We start from the raw sequence: 16,051 nt of genomic DNA, 5'->3' as shown, positions 1-16,051 counted from the left end.
ATTCAGAATGAAAAGGGGAAATGACTATTTGTACACACATTTTAAAATGCGAAATCTTACAACCAACTCTATACGTATAAATTTGAAAATTTAGATTAAATGGATGCATTTCTAGAAAGATATAAAGGTCAAAACGACAGGAAGAAATAGAAAACTAAAATAGAGTAGAGAATATCAAAGAAATTGTCATGGGAAGCAAAGAATCGCCTTCCAAAAGGCCCTGTCCTGATCATATTGCCGTTAGGGGCATCCTCCCACATTTCCAGGAGCAGATTATGCCTCTTACATGTGTGATTCTAGAAAACAGAATGGAACAGCATTTTTGAGATCATTTTATGAGGTTGGTTCATTCATATTTCCAGAGCCAGTCACTGAATCTAACAGTACATTATAAAAACAATCAGTTTTGACCAATTTAGATTTATTCTAGGAATGCAATGATCCTTCAGTGTCGGAAAATATATAATGTGGTTAACACATTAGTGGACTCCACAAAATTCATATTAATTTAAACTGAATTCAGCTCAAGACATAGACAGAATTTAATCAATTTCATGATGTGTTAAAGATAGTGAACCAAAAGTCTATAGCTTATATATTTCAAAGAAATGAGGTGGATTCCCTGTGAGATTGTGCAAAAGATAGGATGTCCTTCGTTGCTGGAAATGTTTAACGTGGCATTGGGAGTTCTGAACATCCCTCTGCGGGCAGAAGAAAATTAAGGCTGTGTAAAATGGAGGAAGACAGATTGTGGGTGCAGATGAAATAATCTAATACTGGACAAGACTGCAGCCACTGTTGGTCCAAAGCCTGAGTTTAAATCCAAGCTTTGCACTTTGAAGTTGTGTGGCCTTCACCTCCCCCCGTGTCTGATTCCCCCTCTGTAACATGAAATAAATAAGAACCAACCTCCACATGTAAATAAGTGAACACATGAGAAGCACTTAGAATAGTGCCTGGAACACAGTAAGCAACCCAATGAATGTCATTTCTCATTACATTTGTTAGTGTTTTCATCCAGCCCAATGGCACTAAAACATCAGTGCTCAAAGAGCCCCTGGTGAAGCGTTTCTCTTTCCCATTCTTCACCCCTAACTTTTTATCTCGTCTATTCCACTGTGTCCCTAATGCACCTCTAGGATGACTCACAGGAGCCCCTGGACCCAGGGATGCTGTCAGATCGCTTGGTCTTTGAGACGATGGTGCCATTGAGGATCCCCGCCAGGCCCATCAGCAGGCCGAGGGCACAGACCAGCATCTCCATGGTCTCAGGCACCTGGATTAGTTCCCGGATTAGTTATCTGTCTTCTAAGGGAAGACAGAGTAATAAGGTACAGAGAGCAGAGGCTGGGCTTGGGTGTGGGAGGTGTTGGGTATTTGAAATTATGAGATGGTGAAATTTGGATAAAGTGACCATAAAACATAGGATTGAGGGAAGCAGGTGCTGAGGGGTGATGGGTCCAGGAAATAAAGGTGGTGCCAATGCCGTGATGGCAGAGGGAGGGCGCCCCATACCCCAGTGCCTGAGGAGAGGCTGGTGCAGGTGCCAGTGCTCCCCCTGGAGGTCACAGGTGTCCTCAGCCGTGGGAAGGAGGATCGGGTAGTGGAACCTGTGGAAACTGAGCTTCTTGCTGGGCAGGAAGATGGTCTCTGCAATACCCTCAATGACTGACTCCATTGTGCAGCCACGTGATGTTCAGCGCCAGCAGGAAGAACTTATCAACATGGCAGATGAGGGTGTGGGGCTGGCCCAGCGCCACAGGCTCCTTAGGAAAGACAGTCACATCGGGGGGTTCCAAAAGGGGATAGAACCCAAGGAGCCTACTGCCATTGACTGAGTCTCAAAGGTTCCACCACCCCAAGCCCTATATTCACCAGATTAGGGGCCACCTCTCCCAGGCCCATCCTCCTGCTCCCCCAGGGCTCCCGGGCAGGGTCACAGCTTCTCTCCTGACCTGGGCCCCTCAGCCCAGCCTTTCTCTTGAGTAAGAAGAAAACACCTCCCCCTCTGCTGTCCTAAGAACCCAGCTGTGTGGCCCCAACACTGCTCGCTCTCAGGGAAGGGGCTCATTCATGAGTGGGCAGCATGGCCTGTAGTTCTCTGTGTGGCAGAGAGGCCCTCCTATCCCTCCAGCTGGACTGTAGAGCAACAGGCAGCTATAGGCAGTGCCATTTGTGGCCGAGGCCTGTTTGGACCATTGAACCGGGTGTTCGAGTGCTTCCTTGCCGTGACGATGCCAGCAATACACCTCTGAGCGCCACAGTCAAAGGTGTGAATAAACTCTGGTAGATGCCAGACCATCTCGTTCTCATCCAGGTTCACATAGAACTGCTCCTCCTCATCAAACTCAAACATACACTCTCCAGAGGGTCTGTGTGTCTGCACAAACTCTGCATATGTTGACACATGGTCTGCTGCATGAAGGAGAAGAAGATGGAGAATGGATGAATATGAAAGAAGCTATGCAGAATGCAGGAAGCAAACAGGTAACAGGAAGGTTATTGGGAACATGAAGGAATAACACAGAAAATGAGAAATGCAAAATGAAAGAAAAGAAAAGAAGTGAGAAGAAACAAAGACAGAAATGACCCATGGATGATATAGGTTGTTTCTCTTGTCCCCGAAGACTTAACATCCATCTATGATAATGATAATATTGAAGACAATAAGATAATATTTATTGGGCACTTACTATGTGCTAAACTTACTCATTGAGTCTTCACACCACCATGTAGAAGAAATTATTTTCCATAGTAGGAAACTGACCCTAGAGGTAAAGTAAGTTGTCCAAGTCACACAACTCCTGGTAGAAACAATATTGAGTAGTCCTCCTGCCCCACTCCCACAGGATCTCAGAAACCCTACAAGACAATACATTAAAAATTACTGATCTAGCCATAAAGCAAGGCAGGGAAGTGGAAGGATGGAATAAATATTTCAGAGTGGAAAAAAATCGTGAACGACATGAAAATACCTCCAGAGTTCTAGTGGCATTTATTGACTTCAAGTTACATTCTTACTTTGAGAAGAAAAATTGTTCCTTATATAATTTTATCCACAACACTTACATCTTAGGCAGAGTAAATTTAAAAGTATTATCATTCACATAACATTCACAAAATTTTCTTGTGGAGTGTAGTTTCACCTGGAAATACAAGTTGTTGCATTTGAAACACCTATGGGATAGTATCTTAGCTTTACCTGATACGTAAGAAGCAGCAACTGGTTGATAACAAAAAGTGAATTATTATTACAGTGAAAAAGTAAAGATGAGAGAGTTTGGGGTTCAGCCGGAAGAGGAAGTGAAGCAAAATGACACTGCATGATTGATAGTCCCTAAGTGAGGATTTCCCCTCCCAGATCAACACGGGGAGAACCAGTCCTCTACTTAGATGCATAGAGTGACAGCAGGTTCAGTGTCACACACGGATGGTGAGGGTCCCCCACTGAGTTTAGGGTCTAGAGAATTACTCACCTACAGAAATGAAGCCCAGAGGAAAAAAAAATACATGGTGTATAGACTGGACTACATAGATGTAATTGGTTCAGCTTAGGCTACTTTATATTTATTATATTCACAAAATCTGAAAACTAAAAGTTGGCACATTTTGAAGCAAATTCCACACTTCAAATATTAATTTTCATTCAGTTAAATAAATGCTTATTGTGAACTTTCACTCTCCAGGTAATAAGGATGTAACTCTAAAGATAGGGACTTTGTCCTCAATCTACTTGAAATTCAAGAACAAAAGAGACAAAGAAAAGATGATTGCTTCATGTGTGGTTTGATCACCACTGAGTATCACAAGGTACACCAAGAGCTACTTAGGAACAAAGTTAAAATACAATTTAGGAAAGGTTCCTAGGGACAGTGTTCACCTGCAGATAGCAAAACAGAGAAAGGGGAAATGGCTTTCCAGCAGGAGAAGCAGGCTCAGGAGCAGAGAGGCATAAAGCTGCAAGGAGAACTGCAGTTCTTCAGTGTGACTGAAGCCAGGGGAGATGTGGACCGGGCTGCACTGTAACCTGCCTTGTGTGCTGATGGCAGGTGTTTGCATTTTATCCACAGGACACGGGGGAAACTGTGAAGGATCTTAAGCAGGAGAGTAACATGGTCAGATTTGTGTTTATATGGGGCACCGATAGGAAGGATGGGCTGGAGGAGGCTGGACTCAAGGAAAGACCAGTAGGACTTTTAAGCCCTCTGGTAGGAAGTAATGAGAGCGTAGGCCAGGGCAGGAACATGGGGTGAAGAGGACAGCAGATGGGTTTGATGGAAGTAATGACATGAGAGGCCATAGGAATCACTAAATCATCTGCCAGAAGTAGGGCTATGAAGAAGTCTAGGATAACCAGGCAACGTGGAGAATTGTGGCATCAGTGACTGCAAAGGTGATAATGAAGTGATTGAGAGAAGATAAAATTTTCTGTTTGGGACATACTGAATTTTAACTTCTAGGGAAACAAATGTAGTTGATTTGAAGGCAGTGAAATAAATGGATGGGTGTCACGCTACACTAGGTTAGTGACATAAACTGGAAGGAGGCTCATGGTGGGTGAAGTTCTAATTTTGGGTCAGGTCACTCAAGAAAAGTACACAAAGTCAGGAGAGCAGAGATCTGAGTGTGTGCTCCTGCATCCAGATAAACACAGACATGAAGACAGAGGCTGAGAAGGAGAGGACTAGAAAGTGGTAGGAAAACAGAGAGGAAGTGGATTCATAAAAGACAACAGACAAGAGAAAACTTCCAGGAAAGAGGTGAGGATGCATCTCAAATACACTAATGACACACATAAGACAGAAACGGAAGAGTGACCACTGGCTTGAGTTGTATAAAAGTCATTAGTTACCACCATGAGAGCAGCATCAGAGATGAGGGAAAGAAAAAGGGAGAAGTGCATTGGGTTGAGGACTGAATGAAACGGGAGAAAATTGATAATAGGCTGGGCACCGTGGCCCATACCTGTCATCTCAGTGATTTCAGAGGCCGAGACAGGAGGATCACTTGAGGCCAGGAGTTTGAAACCAGCCTAGGAAACATAGAGTCCATCTCAAAGAAAACAATTTTTGATTCCCTGCCTTCCATGAGCAACACAGCAAACATAAGCTCTGCAGATGTGCTCAGACTTGAGCCTGACACTGAAGAGAGTCTGGTGCTGCCAGGCCTCAGACACCAGATTATAATCAGCCTCTTCCCAGATCCTGCATAAGTGAGGCCCACTCTGTGGGGCAAATAGTGCCCAGGGGTGGTACAGGCCCTACAGAGATCACAGACTGTTCACCTGACAAGAAATATCTTGAGGAACTCACTTCACACATCCCTCAAGAAAGGAACCACTGCAGGAGAATATGCAGAAAACCAAAGGAATTCATAGATCCTTTTAAAGAAGTGAGGGGCCACTGCAAATTCCACCAGACAGGTGAAAAACTGTGCGTTTCCAAAGAATGAGAGGGGAAAAATCTGCCTCCAAACACATATCCCCACTGGGGAACCCGAAAATCCAGATTACAGGAAAAGGATTTAACTTTATCTAGACCTGAAACAGACTTAGCATGAAAAATAAAAGTAGGCCAGGCGCGGTGGCTCACGCCTATAATCCCAGCACTTTGGGAGGCCAAGGCGGGCGGATCACGAGGTCTCAGAGATCGAGACCATCCTGACTAACACGGTAAAACCCCATCTCTACTAAAAAGACAAAAAAATTAGCCAGGCGTGGTGGCAGGCACCTGTAGTCCCAGCTATTTGGGAGGCTGAGGCAGGAGAACGGCATAAACCTGGGAGGCTGAGCTTGCAGTAACCCGAGATCGCCCCACTGCACTCCAGCCTTGGTGACAGAGTGAGACTCCATCTCAAAAAAAAAAAAAAAAAAAGTAGATGCAGCAGTGGAAAGAGCCTTGTAGTCACGCCCAGTCTTTAGCTCAAACCTAGGGATGCCATCCCTGACTATATATCACAAGGGCCCTGGAGGAAGTCAGACAGCAAAATTTGGAAAGGGTCACAGTGTGAAAGAAGGATCCAACTGAAATTTGTTATAATTTTGACTGGGCACAAATCCTCTGGAGCAGAATCTGGGGGCGAACAGGAACTGCTGGAGAGAGAGCAGAAGTTACTGCTAACATTGTGGGCAGAGAGGGAGGCACATGGCCTGAGAGCTGTGCTTGCTTTCTAAGCAGGAAACTTACAGCTTGGAGTGAGGTCTGAGTCACTCCTGGAGGCTGCCTGGAGGTAAACTCAATGCTGTTAGTGTGGCACAGCAGGAGCAAGACCTGCCTCCCCCACTGCATGAGAGCTGGCTGAAGCCTATTGCTACCAGCTTTCCCCTACTTCTCTGGTGACAAAGGCAGTCATAATTCCCTCTGGAACGTAATTCCATTGGCTGGAGAAAAACCTCCCACCCCATCCCTCACAGTGGCTGCAGCAAGCCCCGCCCAAGGAGAGTCTGAACTCAGACCCTGCCTAACTCTGCTCACACCTGAGGGCATTTATCTACCCACCTGGTAGCCAATCACAAAAGATGTAAACTCTCTTGGGAGCTTTATGACACCGCCCATTGCCTGAGAAACCGAATGTTTATCTTGGCCAGCTTAGGGCAAGCTTATATCCCCCTTCTACTATTGTAGCTGGTGCTCTCTTGAAAGCATCATATACTGGCTGGAGGCCAAACAACTGAGGACATTACAACAACTCATGACAGAATAACTGCTCCAAGAAAGGAGAAAACAGTTGATTCCACTGTCTGAAAAATCCTGACTAACCAGTGGTTCTCGGTCTGTCCACATGACAACTGCACTGCTTAACATAACCAGCATTTGAGAAAGCCACAAACTAAGTCTATCTACAACCAAGGACTCTCACAGAGTCTACTTCACTCCCCTACCACCTCTACACTAGACCCCAGCAAAGGATCCAAACTAAGAAGAAATCTCTGAATTGCTAGATAGAGAATTCAGAAGGTTGATTTTAAGCTACTCAAAAGGATACCAGAGAAAGATGAAAAACAACTTAAAGAAATTTTTTAAAAACACAGGATATGGATTAAAAATGCTCCAGGGACATAGATATCATAAAGAAGAAACAATCCAACTTCTGGAAATGAAAGACACACTTAGAGCAACACAAATGCACTGGAAAGTTTCAACAATAGGATCAAACAAGTAGAAGGAAGAACTTCGTAGCTCAAACAGCAAGACTTTCTAATTAACCCAGTCAAAGACAAAGAAAAAAGAACTTTAATAAATAAAGCCTCCAAGAAATTTGGGATTATGTTAAATCGCCTAAGAATAATTGGCATTCTTGAGGAAGAACAAAAATCTAAAAGTTTGGAAAACGTATTTGAGGGAATAATCGAGGAAAACTTCCCTGGTCTCACTAGAGATCTACACAACCAAATACAAGAAGCTTAAAGACCACACCTGGGAAATGTATCACAAAAAAGATTATCTCCCAGGCACATTGTCATCAGGTTATCTAAAGTCAAGACAAAGGAAAGAATCTTAGGAGCTGTGAGGCAAAGGCATCAGGTAACCTATGAAGGAAAACCTATCAGATTAACAGTAACCTATAAACCAGAAAGGATTGGGGTCCTATCTTTAGCCTCCTCAAACAAAATAATTTTCTGGCAAGAATTTTGTATCCAGCAAAACTAAGCTTCATAAATGAAGAAGAGACACAATCTTTTTCAGACAAATGCTGAGAGACTGCACCACTACCAAGCCAGCACTACACAAAATGCTAAAAGGAGTTCTAAGTCTTCAAACAAAACCCCAAAATACAGCAAAATAGAACTTCCTCAAAGCATAAATCTCACAGGGCCTATAAAACAATAATGGAAGGAAAAAAAATAAAGAATTCAGGCAACAATTAGCACGAGAAATAGAACAGTACCTCCCATCTCACTATTAACATTGAATGTAAATAGCCTAAACTCTCCACTTAAAAGATACAGAATGGCAGAAAGGATAAAAATTAACCAGTCAAGTATCTGCAGTCTTCAAGAGTCATCTAATGCGTAAGGACTCACAAAAACTTAAGGTAAAGGAGTGGAAAAAGATATTCCAAAATGAATGGAAAACAAAAGCAAGCAGGAGTAGCTATTCTTACATCTGTCAAAACAGACTTTAAAGCAACAACAGTTAAAAAATTCAAAGAGGGACATTATATAATGATAAAAGGGTAAGTCCAACAGGAAAATATCACAATCCTGAACATATATGCACCTAACATGGGAGCTTCCAAATTTATAAAACAATTATTACTAGACATGAGAAATGAGATAGACAGCAACACAATAATAGTGGAGACTTCAATACTCCACTGACAGCACTAGAAAGTCATCAAGACAGAAAGCCAACAATGAAACAATGGACTTAAATTACACTAGAAGAAATAACAGGTATTTACAGAACATTCTACTCAACAACTGTAGAATATACATTCTTCTCATCAGCACATGAAACATTCTCCAAGATAGACCACATAGTAGGCCTCAAAACAAGTCTCAATAAATTTAAGATAATCAAAATTATATCAAGTACCCTCTCAGACCACAGTGGAATAAAATTGGAAATTAACTCCAAAAGAAACCCTCAAAATTATACAAATACATGGAAATTAAATAATCTGCTCCTGAGTGATCTTCGGGTCAACAATGAAATCAAGATGCAAAATTCTTTGAAGTGAAGGATAATAGTGACACAACTTGTGAAAACCACTCAGACACAGTAAAAGCAGTCCTAAGAGGAAAGTTCATAGCATTAAATGCCTGCGTCAAAAAGTCTAAAAGAGCACAAATACAATATGTAAAGTCACACCTCAAGGAACTAGAAAAACAAGAACAAACCAAACCCAAACCCAGCAGAAGAAAAGAAATAACAAAGAGAGGAGAAATAAATGAAATTGAAACTAAAAAAAATACAAAAGATAAATGAAACATGAAGCTGATTATTTGAAATGATAAACAAATTGATAGACTATTAGTGAGATTAACCAAGAAGAGAGAGGATCCAAATAACCTCAATTAGAAATGAAATGGAAGAAAATACCACTGATATTACAGAAATATAAAATATCATTCAAAGCTACTATGAACACCTTCACACACACAAACTCGAAAACCTAGAGGAGATAGATTCCCGGAAATATACAACCCTCCTAGAATAAATCAGGAAGAAATAGAAACTCTGAACAGACCAATAAAAAGCAGAAAGATTGAAATGGTAAGTTTTTAAAATCTGCCAACAATAAAATAATCACGGGTTCACATGGATTTACAGCTGAATTCAATCAGACATTCAAAGAAGAGAATTGGTACCAATCCTACTGAAACTATTTCAAAACATAGAGAAAGAGAGAATCTTCCCTAAATTATTCTATGAACCCAGGATTGCCCTAATACCAAAACCAGGAAAGGATATAACAAACAAGAAAACTACAGACCAATATCTCTGAAGAAAATAGATGCAAAAATCCTCAACAAAATACAAGCTAACGAATCCAACAGTATATCAAAAAGATCATACATGATGATCAATTGGGTTTCATGCCAGGGATGCAAGGATAGTTTAATATGCACAAGTCAGTAAATGTGGTATATCACGTAAACACATTTGAAAACAAAAATCTCAATAGACACAGAAAAAGCATTTGACAAAATCCAGCATTGCTTTATGATTAAAACCCTCAGCAAACTTGACATACAAAGATCATAACTTAAGGTAATGAAAACCATCTATGACAAACCCACAGCCAACCTTATACTGAACGGGGAAAGTTGGAAGCATTCCCCCTGAGAACTGGAACAAGACAAGTACTGGAAATCCTAGCCAGAGCAATCAGACAAATCAGTAAATAGGAAACCAAACTGTTGCTGTTCACTAAGGATATGATTGTATACCTAGAAAACCATAAAGACTTATCCAAAGAGCTCCTAGATCTGATATATGAATTCAGTAAAGTTTCAGGATAAAATATCAATGTACACAAATCAGTAACACTGCTACACACCAACAGTGACCAAGCTGAGAATTAAATCAAGAACTCAACCCCTTTTACAGTAGCTGCAAAAAAAATAAAATACTTAGGAGTTTACCTAACCAAAGAGGTAAAAGACTTCTACAAAGAAAACTAAAAACACGGCCAAAAGAAATTATAGATGACACAAACAAGTAGAACCACGTCCCATGCTCATGTATGGGTAGAATCAATATTGTGAAAATGATGATACTGCCAAAAGCAATTACAAATTCAATGCAGTTCCCATCAAAATGCCATCATCATTCTTTACAGAACTAGAAAAAACAATCCTAAAATTCATATGGAACCACAAAAGAGCCCACATACCCAAAGCAAGATTAATCAAATAGAATAAATCTGGAGGCATCATATTACCTGCAAGGCTATAGTCACCAAAACAGCATGGGAATGATATAAAAACAGGCACATAGACAAATTGAGCAGAATAGAAGTCCCAGAAATAAAGCCAAATATTTACAGCCAATTGATCAAACAAACATAAAGTGGGAAAAGGACATCATCTTCAACAGATGGTACTGGGGAAATTGGCAAGCCACATGTGGAAGAATTAAACTGGATCCTCATCTCTCACCTTATACAAAAATCAACCGAGATCAAAGACTTAAATCTAAGACCCAAAACCATAAAAATTCTGGAAGATAACATCAGAAAAACTCTTGTAGACATTGGCATAGGCAAAGAGTTCATGACCAAGAACCCAAAAGCAAATGCAAAAGAAACAAGATAAGCAGATGAGACCTAATTAAACTAAAAAGTTTATTCAAAGGAAAAGAAATAATCATCAGAGTAAACAGTCCACAGAGTGGGAGAAAATATTTGCAAGCTATACATACGAAAACGGACTAATATTCAGAATCTGCAACGAACTCAAACAAATCAGCAAGAAATAAACAAATAATCCCATCAAAAAGTGGGCTAAGGAGAGGAACAGACAATTCTCAAAAGAAAATATACAAATGGTAGACAAACATATGAAAAAATGCTCAACATCACTAATTATCAGGGAAATGCAAATCAAAACCATTATGTGATTTCAAAACCACTTTACTCTTGCAATAATGGCCATAAGTTAAAAATCAAAAAAATAATAGACGTTGGAGTAGGTGTGATGAAAAGGGAACACTTCTACACTACTGGTGGGAAATTAAACTAGTACAACCACTATGGAAAACAGTACAGAGATGCCTTAAAGAACTAAAATAGATCTACCATTCGATCTAGCAATCCCACTACTGGAGGGAAAGAAGTCATTGTATGAAAAAGACACTCGCACACACATGTTTACAGCACCACAATTCACAATTGCAAAAATATGGAACCACCCCAAATGTCCATCAATCAATGAGTGAATGAAGAAAATGTGATATATATATATATATATATGAGATATATATGATTGATATACCTTAAAATACTACTCAGCCCTAAGAAGGAATGAAATAATAGCATTTGCAGCAACCTAGAGGGAGTTACAGATCATTATTTTAAGGGAAGTAACTCAAGAATGGAAAACCAAATATTGTATGTTCTCACTTATAAGTGGGAGCTAAGCTATGAAGACACAAAGGCATAAGAATGATACAATGGACTTTGAGGACTTAGGGGTATGAGTAGGAGCTGGGTAAGGGATAAAAGACTACACACTGGATACAGTGTACATTCCTCAGGTGATGGGTGCACCAAAACCTCAGAAATCATCACTAAAGAACTTATCCATATAACCAAACACCACCTGTTCCCCAAAAACTATTGAAATAATTTTTTTAAATAAAACTTTTATGGGAAGGATGCTCCGGAGTTCTGAGTAGGAGGCCTGAGCATATGTGAAGAAGGCACAGATGAACACATAGGAGGGATCTCTGAGAAAATAATGGCTACCAGGTCACTGCTAGACTCACCGCAGGGCTTTCTAAACCAGGGGGCCCCTCCAGGAGCATACCCTGTGGAGTCAAAGGTTAAAACTCAGAGGCGACAGGGCCAGCACACCAAACCCCACTCGCTTCTCCTCTTTCCACCACCTCAGTCCTGTGACCAGCGTCACTTACAGGTTCCAGCACTGCAGGCTCTCTCTTCTCTCCCTTCAGCCCCCGGGGTCCATGGGCAGCCTGAGGGAGACACACATGTAACCTGAGCAGCCAGGACACCAGGCCTGCCCCCATCTCAACTCCAACCTTGATTCTTAGGTCCTCTGGAGACCAGACCAGCCCTACACCCAAGCCCCACAGGCCTCCTCTAAATACCTCTGTTCACAAAACTCTCAGGCCTGCCAAGGAGACCTCAGGGTTCCCAGCACCCCAGTTCCCAGTCCCACCTCAGCAAACACAACCTCTCCGAATCCCAGAGAGCCTCTTTTCAGAAAGAGGACTTTGAGTCTTTCAGTCTTTCTCCAGAAAAGAAAAAGTATATGCCCTTATGCACAAAGTTTTATTTAGAATTTGAAGGAGTTCAAAAATGTAAAAACCCCACACAAGTTAAGTATCTATACTCCAAGTAAATTTGGAGAGCATCCCCAGAGATATTCCAAACTGAGGCCTCATAACTGGCTTTTGCAAAAGATATAGTTCTTGGGCTCAGTTATCCAAGCCCCAGAGCAGCCCCCTACAATACACCTCACAGTTCCTCTCCCAGCAAGGATGCTTTGCCCTTCCTCTGGCCCTCATGTACACTCCAAGCCAATCAGTTCCCTTCCTTGCACACCTCCACTCAGATGCCTGTTCCTAATCCAGGCCATAGCCAAGATAAGGGTAGGGAGAAGGTGAAACATTCACCACCACCCCAACTCACCAAAACAAAGATCTTCAAAATGCCCTTCCCCACCTTCATCCTGACAGCAATGATCAGTTTCAAAATTCTCCCATATCCAACATCAATCCCAAAGACCCAGACAGCAGCATAAAGGAAAGGCAGCAGAAGGTTAAGGGTGCCAAGAGTGGGAGGTGTGGGATGAGCAGCAGGGTAGAGAAGGCATCCATAACTGCAAAGCAGGCAGAAGATGGAGCAGAGTAGACAGGAAGCAGTCCCACTGATAAGGAATACTGGAAGATATGAGAGCAACTAAGGGACACAGAACAAAATGACAAATACTTGATGCAAGACTGATGCCAGGGCCAAGGAAAATTAAACATAGCCAAGATGGCCACAAAACAATCCGGACAAACAGGAAGTGGCTGTACAGACAGGAAGCAGCCAAGAAAAGATCCAGGAAGTGAACTTTCAACATTATGGCTACCATGATCCAGAGTGAAAAGAAAGGCACAAAACAGGTAGAATGGGACTCCTGCAAAGGGAATTATGCATGCGAGGCTCAGTGGGTAGATGAGCAGGAGGTACAGAGTAGATGGAATCAGATGAGTGAATAGATAGATGAGTGGAATTGAATAGGTGAGTGAATGAATGGTTGGATGGGAAGTGAGTGGGTGTGGAGATGGGTGCATGAGTGTATTGAAGGAGACAGTGGTTGAGTTCCAGGAAGGATAATGGATAGATGGGTGGCTGAACGGATGCATGCATCCTTGTATGCATAGGTAGATGGGGCGTGTGAGTGGGTGGGTGAGTGAATAGATGGATGGATAAGTTGAAGAGGACAGATGAACAAAAGCATGGTCGAATAGATGGTTGTAAAGAAGGGGAGAGTTGTTAAGCAGGGGGAGGATGGGCAGGTGAGTGGATATAAGCCTTCCTGCATGAGTAGATGGGTAAGCGTATGATGCATATGTGGGTAAATGGTTGGGGGAGTGGGTGGTGGATGTGTGCGTAGGTGGGCTGGTGAATGAGTGAATGGGTGGGGGGGATGAGGAGAGAGATGGGTTCAAGGGATGGATAGATGGGGGGATGAAGACTGAAGGACAGAATAAGCGGTTGTGGACAGTCCTGCCACATGAGTGGACATCTAGTTATTCTGCAGAGATCAGTAGTCCTGAATATAGGAAATGCAAAAAAAAATTCATGAGAAAAAAAAAAAATGAAGGCTTAAGAAATAGGAACATTGGATACTGGGGCCAGAAAGGGAGTGGGCACAAGATAGGGGACCAAAAGTCACTCCCTTCTCTGATTTCTGTGGTTACCTCAAAGACTTCTTCATCCAGGATACAGGCACCAAGGATTATCACCCCACAGGTGTCCAACACTGAACCAGTGCTTCAGGGGAGAGGCCGGGTGACTCACATCTTGCAGTCAACAATGAGGGTGACAGACCGGCCCTTCACGGCCATAGCCACATGGTGCCACCTGGTCATGGAGTGAGAGGTTCAAGTGACTGACTGAATCGGGGACATCAACAGGGTTGGAGAGCAGTTGATGAAAGTTGAAACCAATGATGATGAGAACAGTAATCACAATAGCTGCCATTTATTGAGTGCTTACCATGCACCAGACACTGGACATCACTTTCTCACTGGATTGTGCTGATTCTATTTACTGTCCATCCTAAGATGTAGAAACTGAGGCTCAAAAAATTTAAGTAACTTGCCCAAAGTACAGGCTAACACAACATGCAGACAAAGATGCCACACTCTGAGCCCAAACTCTGGGCTAGAATTGACTGAACTTTGGGCAGTGCGTAGGTGTGGTGTGGCCAAAAGAAGGAACAGGGTTTCACAGTTTAGAGTATACAGGTTCTAGGGCACTTTCTCCTAAAAGTGTGGGCCGGGCAGACCAAAGGAGCAAAAAGACTTACTTGCCAACTACTAGGGTGAGGCCCCAGAAGACCAGCTGAGCAGGGGGTTGAAATCGTCCAGTCTGATCCTCATACAGGAAGCAGACAGGTTGGCCCAGCTCCAGGCTCAACTGTTGGACTCCCTGGGCACTGTAGAGAGTCAGGAGGGGGAGCTTGGAGACCAGGACGGGTCCAGGAAACAGTCAGGAGAAAAATCTTTGGGAAATCCGCCTGATGCCCGAAAGAAATACAAACAGAGTGAGAGGCAAAGAGAGCCAGACCCCACCCCATTACCTCCCTCGCCTTGTCACTACACCTAGGAAGAGGTAGAGGGTGGGTGTGCTGAGTTGGGCAGTTTATGACACTCAGTAGGGGGACAGATACCCCTTGCCCTCCAGACACCATCAGGGAAGGAGGGAACCTCAGACCCAGGAACAAATCCACAGGGGGTGCACCTAGGAGAGTCCATGAGGGTCAGGGGAAAGGACATGCCCTCAGGAGGGAATAAATGGGAGACTTTGTTTCAGAAGGGAGCGGAACTTGCACTTGTGGCCACAGTGGGCTGCTAAGAACTCCTCAGCAGGACAGTTCAGCTGTGGGAACTGGGAAGGGGTGAGACTGGGAAGAGGGGAGGCTGGAGAAGTGTGTGATGACGCTGAACAGTGTGCAGCAGGAGGGAAGGTGTGCAGATGAGAAGAGAACTTGAAGGGTCAGCAATTCCATCAGGCTTTGTGGTAGAGAGCACATGAACTGAGAAAGAAAGCTGAGATGGAGTTTGTAGGACAGCTGGAATTCAGAGCTCTCCTAAGTCCTCTTTCTTTCACATATTTCGTCACCGGCCTCGAGACACATACAGTTACGGTCATCCCTGGGTTCAGTACTGTAAGCCCAGACCCATCTTCCCCACTCCCTTTATACTTGATCCTCCTATTTCTCTGCCCTGTTTAGGTCCCAGGCAGAAGCTACGTGGTCATTTCTGTGCCCGCTCTGGTCCTCCAGGTGAACAGCACTTAGAAGTCAAGGAGTTCCCTAAAGTCAATGAATTTCGCCCCAAACCCCTGCTGACTTTGAGGGCATCTGTAGGCATCGCGTCTCCAACATATCCTGACAAGGGGAAGGGCCACATTTCTGAAGCCAGAGAAGAAGCTCAACTCTGGAATGATGGTGATGAAGGAGAAATAATTGCTCACGTTATGTAAAACTGCTCTCTGTAAGGATTTCAACACCAAGGTAAGATTTCTGAAATGACTTTTATTGAACTTCTGACTCCACTCTACTTCCTCCTTCCTGGAAATCTGTACTTCCTTGGCTTATGTGCCAGTATATTCTGCTAATTCTTCTGCCTCTCTGCTTCTCCATTTT

The 16,051-nt window shown here is 42.9% G+C and overlaps 1 long non-coding RNA gene and 1 pseudogene across 1 annotated transcript; both read right to left on the bottom strand.

Annotated features, from left to right (window-relative positions):
• Nucleotides 1-404: 404 nt before the first annotated feature.
• Nucleotides 405-6,525, bottom strand: LOC144340430 (uncharacterized). Its single transcript, XR_013416537.1, has 3 exons — nucleotides 6,498-6,525; nucleotides 2,710-2,862; nucleotides 405-2,415 (listed from the first exon to the last, which is right to left on the bottom strand). It is a non-coding gene; the product is annotated as an uncharacterized LOC144340430 (long non-coding RNA).
• A 7,299-nt stretch (nucleotides 6,526-13,824) lies between these two features.
• Nucleotides 13,825-15,776, bottom strand: LOC144340618 (collagen alpha-2(XI) chain-like; annotated as a pseudogene).
• Between the last annotated feature and the right edge of the window lie 275 nt (nucleotides 15,777-16,051).

The sequence above is a fragment of the Macaca mulatta genome, chromosome 4 (genome assembly GCF_049350105.2).
Source record: "Macaca mulatta isolate MMU2019108-1 chromosome 4, T2T-MMU8v2.0, whole genome shotgun sequence".
Taxonomy (NCBI): Eukaryota; Metazoa; Chordata; class Mammalia; order Primates; family Cercopithecidae; genus Macaca; species Macaca mulatta.
Note: the sequence above shows the minus strand (reverse complement) of the source record. Positions and strands in the feature narration are given on the sequence as shown.